The sequence below is a fragment of the Hippichthys cyanospilos genome, chromosome 4 (assembly GCF_059441005.1).
Source record: "Hippichthys cyanospilos isolate Australia breed blue-spotted pipefish chromosome 4, RoL_Hcya_1.0, whole genome shotgun sequence".
Taxonomy (NCBI): Eukaryota; Metazoa; Chordata; class Actinopteri; order Syngnathiformes; family Syngnathidae; genus Hippichthys; species Hippichthys cyanospilos.
The window spans coordinates 13795791-13808302 of NC_142372.1; positions in this window are offsets into that span (position 1 = coordinate 13795791).

Below are 12512 nucleotides of genomic sequence, written 5' to 3' on the forward strand. Positions count from 1 at the left end.
CATTCAGGGTTGATATTTAAAATGGATATACTTTTGATTGACTTGTAGCTTGCCGTAAATATGATAAGAGTTTGATATGTTTAAATTATGATCATTCTAATAAATATCATTTTAAACATGGTTTTCTAATAACTTGTTTTATAAATAAAATGTCAAACACGTGACTGTTTATTTTCAGGAGAAAAAAAAATGGGCTGACTTAAATAGCATAGTGGGTCATGCTCTGCCCACACCAGACCTAAATAATATTAAATAATGAACTGGCATTTTCATATTCTTTCACTACGAATTTAATTACAGCAGCTTGTTCAGTGGCAAACATTGTCTTACCCTTGATATGAAGCTCATCTATTTCACCACAGATGATGAAAAGTCATTTAAATTTGATGATTTTAAGTTTTTTTGTTGTTTTTGTTTAGGACATTTACTGAGAACATTTTTATTGTCTGGCAGTGGTTCTAAAATGGGTGTACTTGAAGGAACTTCAGGGGATACTCAGATTTTTAATAAACATGCAAAAATCCTTTAAAAACAATTATTGAATTAATTGCTTCAGGAAAATATAAGTTTATAAAACACATTTTATGTTTAGTTGTTTATTCAAATTCGTTATTGTCAAAAGCCATATTCTCCCCCTTACTATAATGGTTCGACCCAACTTGTCACGTGACACCTCTCGTTACCTGTCAATGGTTTAGTTTTGTGAACACATTTCTACTATGATCCCAAAAGAGGACACTTTAGAATATTTTTCTGTGAGCAAATATTTATTCTTAATGATTTTTTTTTTTTTTCAGAATAGGTCGACACTTCATGTTGATTATTTTTGGGGGACAAATTGTTAATAATAATTACGTTATTTCTTTTTGATAAGAAATTTCTTCTATGATCCGAGAGCCGACACTCTAGGGTTTTTGTTTGTTTGTTTGTTTTTTGTTTTTTTTATTTATTTTTTGTTTTGGAGGACCAATACAGAAGTAAATTACATTTGAAAGGGTCTAAATCAGACATTGATGGCGTGTTTTTAGTCTATTTTTTTCAACCCAAAATGCTTTGCACTAGTTAAGGGGTACGGCTGAAAATATATTTCACAGGGGGTACATCAATGAAAAAATGTTGAGAACCACTGACAAATCGACAAAGATTTCTCCTTCACGACAATAGGGGGCAGCCTTTAGGCGTGATATTGTCCCGTCCATTTCAGGCCATATCGCGCATATTTACTATACAGTACTGTGTAGTAAACGCGAGCTGCCAGATAATAACCAATACAAGACAACCAACTATTCTATATTGAGATAAGCATAACTCTTACATGATTAAGCGAGTGCAGTTTTTCAAAGAGAAGCAACTTGGAGAAAAGGTGATGCAGTATATATTTTTCTGTAGAAACAATAGGAGCATGAATGCAGAAACAACAGTTTAAAATGTACAAAAACCAAAAACTTTTATTTGCATCAAAGTTATGTGTGCAAAAAAGCGAGAATTCAAAGTGTGAATTTCAAATTTAAGAAATCAGATTCAACATTAGTGTGAACAATGACCACATTGCTCAATTGCCTTTAAACTTCATGTTTGACGTTATACTTGGCTTTCCCTGACATTTTGTTTGGACTCATAGTAAAAGACGGAAGGCTGAAGTGACCAATAAAACGGCAAATCAATAAGATCAGAGGCAGCTTGAGCCGTACGCGGGAGATACATTAAATGAATAATTTATGCCGGACAGTTGCATGGATGTGGCTGACTGGTACAGAGGCGCAGTTGAGGCGAATGAAAGAACGCTGAGGGCAGGCACACAGGTTTAAAAACAAACAAAACAAAAAAAAACAAGCGGAATCCTGGTTGAACATTTCCTAGAACATTATAAATCTATTTGTGGTGAATGAGAGATGAAAGGTGTGGTTAATTCTGAAAGGTATTTCAGTCTAATATTGATTGTTGAAAAAATAAGTTGTGTTGATTACTGGCCTCATTTCTTGAGATAAAAAGCATTGCAGGTGTCTTCATAACAACCTCATAACTGTTTTTATATCTGCTAGCTTAATTTTAACATGAGATGATTATTGATGCACTAATGAAAAACATTTGTGGGACTGTTAGCGCGTCGAGCAACACATCTGCACATAAACATTGCAAATACACATGTAGACAGGTGGCAATATAAGTACTGACAGTCATAATGTGCACCTTTAAAATATTCTTGTGCATTGTTGGTTTTTGTTTTTCTGGAACTGCTTAAAAGATTACCAGTAGCAACATGTGTTCAAATGTCTTAGTATCATAAAAAAAAAAAAAAAAAAAAGTGAACACAGCTGTCTTCTGTTGCCCCTGTCTTGTGTGGGTATATGAAGATCTCACAGCTGTATGCAGCTGCCTTGCAGCCGGTGCCGAGCAAACAAAGCCATCAGGCAATGTGTTCAAAAACAAAAACTCTTGGAAATTGAAGAAAGGCTTGGAAATAGATGACACAAAAAGCAATGTTTTTGCAAATGTTCACACCGCTGTCCTGAAATGAAAAATGAGTTACTATTTTGAAGAAGCATGACCTGTGAGATACAGCATAACACCAGAGCACCCAGACTGTTGCAAAATGCAAAGAAGATGACGACGGCGTAGTTCTATTCATCCATCTCTTTTCAATGTTCGGCTCACTTTTAGCTTCTCTTGTACTTTGTGCTTTTAAATTCTCATTTTTAATGTGGTCAATGATCAGGGAGACATATCATCCAAATCCTTAACACTACCATTTGCTCCTCTGTCTGTGCCCAGCAACAGTTTAACCTCCCGGCCTGGCATGCGCATTTCAGCCATTGTACTACCTGTAAAGACCAACCTTAAATTGAAGCTTTTCTAGCATTTAAAGAAAATTTAAAAACAAGCATTATGTGCAGTGATACACTTTTATTTGCCCTCTCCATTGACAGAACTTCACATCCCCATTCAACATCTGCCTGTCCTTGCAGTGTGTTAGTGAAGACTTGTGTGTACCTGTTGGAACATGTGTTTGCACTCGTGAGTGTGCGCGTGTTTGTGTGTGTGAGTGAAGACAGCATATGGACAGTGCCCTCCCTTCCTGTTAGGAGGGGAACAACGCGGCTGTCTGTGAACTGCCGCTTGACCCGTGACCTCATAGGATCACACATAGACAAAGAAAGAGGGATGCACTTATAATGCCAGATACCTACACATGTACACTGCCAGCCAGCTGTCCCCTCTTAGCCACTGTCCGGACTGTCGAGACAGCGAGAAGTGAGAGTGACACCCAGCAAAGCATTCACGACTGTTTTCTCAGCCTGCATGAATGAGTCTGGAATTCCCTCAGATTCTTTGAAACCCACGTGTCACCCAGCAGGGAAAGCGACACGCACACAGCAGACCTCTCTTCCTGTTTCGATCATCTTTTCCAACTCTTCTCTCAGGAGGTTAGCGGGTCACTTGAAGCAGCTGAGGGGCTTGTAACACTTTAATGTCTTGAAGTGATCCTCCTCAAAGTTCATATGTTGACATGTTTCTTAATCTTTCTTATGATACAAGCATATACAGTTCCAGACCAACCACACAATGAGTGAAACCTGGGGTATTTAAACACTCCCAAGGCCTGTTTTTAGAGAATTTATGGCATGATATATGGCATGTAATATTTTAAAGTGGGCTGCACGGTGGACGACCTGTTAGCACATCCGCCTCACATACAGAGGGTTAGAGTCTGGCCTTCGTGCATGGAGCATGCATGCTCTCCTCATGCCCAAGTGGGTTTTGTCTGGGTTCTCTGGTTTCCTCTCACGTTATCCAAAACATGTATGGTAGGTATATTGGACACTCCAAATTTCTCTTAGGTGTGTACCCTGAGATTGTCAAATCTGATCATGTAGTTTATTTGTACCTTTATAGGGGGCCAGTAGAAGTGCACTATACAGTATGTTTAATTTGTCACTATATGTAGCTGGAATTGATAAAGAAACCGAGATATGTCTTTTATCTGAAAAAACAGTGGCACAATTCATTAAATTCAAATAATTTTCCATTGCACACCTGATAGTCCTTCAAGAAATTGATAAAAAAAAGTACCAGTATACACTTTCAGCTTATATAAGGCCAGAAGAACAATATAAGACCTAAAATCCATGTAGTCCTCCAGGCATCATTATTTATTCATTCATTCATCGCTCACATATTCATGTTCATTTTCATTTCATTTCGATTTACCCATTGCTGATCAAAGAGATTTAGAAAATGCCCATTCCTTAAAAATAAGGATTATTTAAAAGGTTACAATCATTGATTTGCCCACTAACACCTGGACCCCTAATTGTCTCACTCTTTCAAAGTGACACAGTTTGTCCCTCCTCCAAGTTGAAAAGGATCCTCAGCATACCTTTAGCCCTGAACAGTGGTTCAAAGAGGACTACAAAAACCAGAGTGAGTTGAAAATTGAAGGCGCAAAGGAGGAGATGAGTGGATAGGTTAAAAGAAGAAAGGAGGTGAAGAGGAGCCTAACAGCAGCTGGCAGGTGTCAGGAGTCACAAAAGGGCCATCTGTCCATCTAGTGCCATTTCCATATATACACACATTTGCACAGAAACACACATACAAGCACACGTTCACAATAACTTCCTTTTCCCTTGAGCACTAAAATACAAGTTTGAGTTCCAGTCTGGAACAAATCTGCACCTGAATGTCCTGCATGATTGTGTGTGCATGTGGGTTTCATGTAACTTACCGTGAACTCCTAAAACTTCCTCAATGACTAACTAATACCGACACACAGTTTTGACCCCTGACATTTCACCTTAAGTCTGCTCCCAGGGGAGGTCATATGATTGTGAGCGCTGCCTGGACGTCAAACATTCATGCAAGCGGCGTGGACAGTGTGGTGAAGGGGGATTGGGGGGGGGGGCAGCTAGTAGCCTTTTTTCCCAGGGTTTAATGGGGTTAAATGATGTTCAGAAATCTTGGATGAGCTACTGCACAGGAAATGTATTTATTAGGGTGAAATGGTTCACAAAATTCATAATTTGGTTCGGTTCTCGATTTAGTGTTTTCAACTTGGTGTGCATTCAGTACGCACTGACTAAGAAACATCTTAGTCATTAGATCGTAATCTAATGAAATCATATCAAGTTCAAGGGAAAGCGAACACAATGACCAATCTCAGCAAACCCAGAAAACAGTTGGGCAACTGTGATGTAATTTTCAGTTTACACTCATCAAGAGGCAACATGGCTTGAGATGGATTCGATTGGGTGGATTTTGCTACTGAATTCATCTTTCACAAACTTGATTTTAGTCATTACGTAATGTTTAGACTTTGCAGTGGTGCTCCGAACATACACACATCGTAAAAAAGGGAAAACATTCTACATAAATAACAATACACAAAAAATGTGTTTAATCTTTTTTTCCTAGAACATTGAAAAATGACCGAGGCAATTGTGCTATGCGGCTGATGACATATTTGATCCTTCTTGACAAGCAACTGCAAAAATCGTTGTTAGCAGCCCATACAAACTGGAGAACATTTTCCCAATTTCTCCTTTCCCTAACCAGATAATTTCACTCCCCTTGCAACTGTCCCTCCCCTTCCTCTCTCCTTCCTTCCACATCCAGTAGACAGAAGGCGGATGCAGGCCAACACTTCCTCTCTCCATGAAGTTACTTCCTGTCTCTGGGAATCCATTTCCTGTTCGCTATTACTACAACAGCACTTAGAGCATTCCTCCGGACGCCGGTGAGTGTGTTTTCGTTAATGAGACAGATAGTGTGTTTTGACCATATAGAATCTATACATTGTAATTATTTGTACATTTAAGAATATAAGAATAGAACAGCCAATGGGAAACTAGAAAACCAACACCACAACGTTTGGTTGAAGTCAAGAAAGAAAGAAAAATAAAAACAAACTTGACAGGAAGGAGACTTTGACAGTTTCCTTTAGCGTTAACACAAAACCAGGCTTCATTACATACTGTACTGTATGTACACACACAGTAGTCTCGCTTCTAATCAATGGCCTGTTATCAGGGAGTTATTTGTGCTTATTCAGTGGGTCAGACCTTTACCCACTGACACACACACACACACACACACACAAGAGTTCCAAGACATACCGTGATGAATGAACTTGAAACTTTTCAATATTTTACTTTACTCATTTACTACTGGGCTTACTTTATTATAAAATAAAATAGTTTCTTCACCATTTGCTATTAGCATATCCCGACATGCACAGCAGCTATAGTTGAGAATGGTCAAGCAGTGCCCTGTAATCATCCAGCAGGACCGTCTGTAGTAAGTCTGCTGGTGTGTTTGTTCATTGTTGGTGCAACCACCTCTCTCCCATCTGCTGCTACCCATTAGCATGGAAACAGGACCCGGAGCATTTTCACACATACACACACTGGCCATTAATCAAGGAGTCAGACTCTAAGTTCATTCCCACACATACACACCACACAGATGAAGACAAAGAGCGTACACACGGACGCAAGCGTCTAATCACAGAAACATCCCAGCGCACACTTTACTCCATCACGACCACACCTCTTCTTTCAATAGAGCCGACCTGGCCAACCCAATTTACTTACTTCGTCTACAGGACAACTGTTCCCTCGCGACACTGTCACAAACACAAGGGGATTTGTTCCCATCAGCTGTTACGTTTTTTTTTTTTTTTTTTTTTAATTCTGTGAATGTGGTATCTAGCTGGTTTGCGACATCATGAATGGGCGCATTGAAGAGTAGAAAATAAAATAAAAATGCAGATCGTGAACATTTAAGGACTGAAGAAAAAAAACACAAAGCCAGACATATTCCTCGGACATAGACATCAGGATGACCTGATCGGTACAGGAAGTAAAAACAAAGCATTTCTGGAGTTGCCACTCAAGTCTTCCTCAAATGTTGGGAAGGTGCATATGTGTCCATTCCTTCAGTAGAATATTTGTGAGGTCAAGAGTCACGGTTGCTTGACCCAATAAACTTGGCTCCCATATCTGTTGTAGGTTTTACCATCTTGTTCTTACACATCAACTCAATTCAGCTGCCACTAAACCTTACCAATAGTGTGAACCTCTTGTCTTTTTTTTTTTTCCCGGGGCCACATTGTAGTTATGGTTTCCATCAGAAGGTTGTCTTACATACTTATATACTTACATACTTCTTTTCTTACATTCGGTACTCAAAGTACTTTATGCTGACTACAAATCTACCTGCTGAAGACACAGCATCAGTAGCAACTAGGGGTTAGGTGTCTTGCTCAAGGACACGTCGACATGGCCAAAATGGTCAGTGGATCGAAACCACAGTCTTTTGGTTTGGAGTGACAATGACTATACCATTGAGGCATGTCACCAATAATGATGACAATGAAAATTTGTAAAATGTCCCATGATATTTAATAAATATGACAATACGTTCAAATAAATATGTACAAGTCGTCTGCTACAGCTCACAAGTAATGCTGGCAGAGGACCCAAAAGCAAAGACAATACACAGGTGAACGTTTATGGGAATATTTAATAGAAAATCTGGCAAACAAAGGCGAGACACTCATGTGGCTGGCAATGAGTCGGGGAGTTTCAGTCCAAATGTTGGAAAACTGGTGACAAGGTGAAGGAATGGCCTAAAAGGAACTTTGGGGGAGCAAGAGGTCCATGGAGGAAGGAACAGGAGGGAGCAAGGCTTTACAGGAAGGTACTGGTAAGATGATGAAAAAAGGGTAGGCATATTAAAAAACAAACAAACTTGAAAATTGCAAACATGCTCAACAATGGCTAAAATAGCACTCATGAAGCGTTAATCATCTGGAACTTGCCCACAGAGCAGGCAGCGTTCGAGGAAAGTGGGAATTCGGATTCATCCCACTCAGAATCTCCCAGTTCAAACCTGAAAGCGTTCAAAGTGATGGTAAACAATGAAGATAGTTGATGATCATAAGCGTTAGTGGTCTTGAAAACACATTTTGACCCTTAGCATACCTTGTTTGCAATTTATTTCATTTCTATTAATGAATGTCTTACCTTCAATGCAATTCATACAATTCACTGAATAACTTGAATGCAGGGAGATAACAGCTCATTTCATGCAGTCAATACAAATCATGTTACATGGATACTTGGGATAACAAAATTAATGTGATGATGAATAAAATTAGGTTGTAAATTTTGTTTTTGTATGAATGCCTCAATGGGAGTTGCCATTGAAGTCAGGACCCTTTTTTTTTCAATTTCTCAATTTGGACCTCCCAGTTTCAAGGGGCGTTTGAGTGCACGTTTCAAACTCGGAAAAATGCACACAGACCGGACCTTTCCTTGAATGCAGCCCCATAGTCAGTAGTTAATTGCAGAAACCACCCGTCCAGGCTAAAACAATAAAGCAAATGACAGCCAAAAAGCTACAGAAGTTTGGCTGGTTAGAATAACAAAAGCAAGCTTGACCAAAATAGGCACAGAAGACAAAGGTTCAGTGAAAAAAAAAAATCACATCAACAACTTTTATTTTTTTCCCAATTATCCTGTTGCTGGGTGTGTTGTAGACAATGGAAGCCTTGGCCTTTATAGTAATAACAGACTCTACTCTAGAACAGAGACGGCAAGAAATGATCATGATGATCATGATGATGTTTATTTGACCAAGAATGACCACTTGTTGAAATGAAGAGACAGATTGTAGATTGTAAAGAAGTATTGTCAGCTAGGACGGAGCCTCATGTGGCTCTTTCATCCTTATAAACTCTGCACGGCTTGCGAAAATAACTAATGCTTGGTCCGGACTGACTAAAGACGGCGTAACAAGCGATGCATTTGAATTACAGTAAATGCAATGAACATTTTTGGAGCGACGGGACACAAAACAACGTTGCAAGACAGGCAATCAGCTTCGGAAGTAAAACAGAAAACTAAAATGCAGTGCAGCCTTTTCGATTAAAAGCACACATTTCAAGACAATACACAAATAAACCGTACAAACTAAAACAGCCGAAGAATTCTAAACAGAGTATGTCTAACCCAACTCATTGCTGATTATTTCATTGAGGTGTATCCCAATATTTTTATTCAAGTGTGTTATACACACATCTGACTAAGCTGCAGTCTGCGTTGGCTGGCGCAAATGTTCTCACAAAGTAAATATATTCAGTCTCGAGTCCCATGGCCATAAATCGCGCCTGCACTTTTGTCACTCCACTCATTCATAACTCCACCCATTTCGCTGGGCTAGATTAGGGCCTTGAGGGCTCTTTTTTAGATGTGACACTAACCTCCATTTAGACGTGGGGCTGTGGTCGGTGGTCAAAGTCCAAAGGTCAAAGTCACTCTGGACTCGCAAAAAAACATGTTTTTGGCCATAACCGCCAAATTCATGTACTGAATATGACCACATTTCACATTAATATCCAATAAGGTAAATTGATGAAGTGATAGCATTGTATATCCTTAAGTTCGAAGGTCAATTTGACTGTGACATCATAATGTTCTGGACTTTCAAGGCTTCTTTTCAACACTTAACCCATTTTAAGTAGTATTGCATGAATACTAAGTGTTGTCTATATATATTATAAATGTAAAGAGATTTTAGTCATGTTTAGTCATTATTCCAATGACCCATCATTTAAACAGCACCGTCCCCTAAATCCCCTCACTTATTCATTATAAGAATACAAAACAGATTTTAAAAAATGTTATTAAGTTAAAAAAAAGTTACATAATTTTCTTCTTTGTGTCAGTGCATTGGAAATGTTAAATCGATCAAAATCTAGAGAAAGTCAGGATGTTTTGTTCGTTAGTTAATTACTCCCTGTCGATCGTGGTTTTGAAAACGGCACCGATACAAGTGTCCACCCAGGAAACAAAATGTCAATGCCCATCAAATCTTTTATTGCTGGCCATTTAATGGACTACAACCGGTGGAGGAAATATTGAAATAAATACCATTATAGTCTTTTTACAAACCAACAGTTTCCCCCTAGTCAATTATAATCCATTGTCTGTTGATTAATTGCTCAAGTATCGGTAATCAAGCATATCTAGATACAGTCAGCATATCATATGTTAAACATCACCTGTCATGTGATCAAACATTTCTTAGTGATAGTAAGGAACAAAAACATCTATAGAGAGAAAGACATCTGTTCTCTGCCTCTCTCTCTCGCACTCTCTCTCTCTCTCTTTCTCTCTCTCTCTCGCACTCACTCTCTTGCGCTCTCTCCCCGCCTGTGCGTCCTCAGTGGTAACATCTGCTTCCTCCACTGCTCGTTCCCATCATGCAGTGGGCGTGCCCTTTGTGTTGCCTTGTGCAACCTCATTGTTCTAGCCAATCATTGTCCCTTGCCAAGCTGTTCCCACGACGCACCACTAATGGCCAGAAGGCGCTGATGGAAGCTGGTGTCTCTGAAGGAATGACTCTGTCTTTACAATCACTTTAATCCCCCAGGGAGTGATGACAATAAACAACACTTGAAAAAAATAAATAAAAACAACAACAAAAACTACAAAATTGAATCACCTCCAATGTGGACTGAGTAGCCAAAAGGTTGAGATGCTGATCATGCAGTATGCAAGAAAATGTCCTACAGATATTAGGGTAGTTTGAATAAAGCAAAAAGCAAAGGAGGAGGGGCAGATTCAGAATCAGTAAGTCAACAAGAGAGATGGAGCTCTGGGAAAAGATCAGAGTCGATTCCCTGGGGAATGGCGACAGATGAAGTCGCTGAATAAGCTGTCTGTCATTGTGCGGCTCGGGCTGCTGTGGTCACTTCGTTTGTTCACCGGCAACAATGGCGCACGACTGAGAGAGAAATCTCTATTTTCCCACAAGATTTAGCACTAAAAATCTGGCGTCATTGATGCTCTGCATGGGGATTTGACCTGGAGACAAATTGTGATGCTAATAAAAAGTATGTAGGTGCCTGGTCGGTCTGATTCTGCGTGAGAGTCAACTTTCCTGATTGCAAACAGGAAATGGAATTATATTTACAATTAATATTAGTCCGGGGACCCGAGTTCAAATCCGTCTGGCTGTGGCCTTCCTGTGTGGAGTTTGCATGTTCCCCTCAGCCTGTGTATGTTCTCGCCAGGCACTCCGGCTTCCTCCCACACACCAAAAACGTGCATGTTAGGTGTATTGGACATACTAAATGCTTTTTCATCTCTGTGTGCCCTGCGATTGTCTAGCAACCGGATTAGGGTGTCCCCCACCTAATTCCTGAAGTCAGCTGTGATAGGCACCAGCAAGCCTGTAATTCATATGGCATAAAACCTAGAACTTCAACAATGAATAGCTAACTAATCAATGATTAAATTAATCATTTTTGATCGTCAATGTGTCGTTTTGAGACATTTGGTACTTTCATTGAAAACTGTCTATCCTCAGAATTTGATTCTCTTACCAGTAAATATTCTATTTTTTCCGTGGTCCTTTATAGAAGCAGACTTATTATATTTTTGTTTAATCAAAATACAATGTTTGCTTTTACTTTGGGGGGGGGGGGGGGGGGGGGGGGATCAATGTTTTGGGCCTTTTTCTCTAACATTACGATCCAAATTAGTATTGCACTGACAATTTTAAATTATATGTTGTTGACAGCACTTAAAACATGTTTTTATAACATCTGGTTCATTGATTCATAAATCAGTAAATGAAATGAAAACATTAAGTGATTATTAATATTATCATTCTTAATACAATTAAATGAATAAAATGACTTCATAAAGATTTGATTAGAAAAAAAAACATCTAACATACTACTAGAAGCTGAGGAGCAAGGAGAATAGTTATGAAATGTTGAAAGTAGTCTGCTGAAAGTAAATTATTACAATTTAATTTAAAATGTAGGTCAGTGCTTCTGCTGGTCTTTGGGCCAGCAGAGAAAGCCTAGAGGCCCTGGATGTAACCCACTGATTGGACAACTATTTATATTTTTTTAACTTTTCCCAGCCCCTTCGAAGAAATAACTTTCATTGGTTTCCATCCACCTACTGGCCTTCTATGAACTGTTAAGTAGAAGAGCATGTTAGTTCAGTTAAAACAGTTGTTTCTGGGACTATCTTGCTGTCGAATGCCCCAAAAAGTAGGTCACAGATGGGCTCATGTTTCCTATTTTTAATAGAATCCATAGTGTGCTTACTTATTTGGTTCTGATTAATAATGATAACTATAATGCAGCCATCTCCAATGACGAAAAGAAAATTCTAATGGACTCGCCTTTTGCATTATGTGTGTATGTAGAATCGTATGTTTTTTTTTTCTTTGCAATTTCCAAATGTGTTGGACTGTTTATGGGAGGAGTTCTTTGATGCTTTACAATAGTTTGTGCTTCCATTTTCACTCAAAGTAACAATCACAATGTCATGCAAACACAGAAAATGTCATTTAAGATATTTTTTCCAAGCAAGACACATGAATGAAGAATTTAATCAGGTTATAGCAGAGTTTCAACTAAACAGCCCTTTTTTCGGGTTGGACATGGTCCTACTGTACCTACTACCCCTCACAATAAATGGTGTGTGTGGACT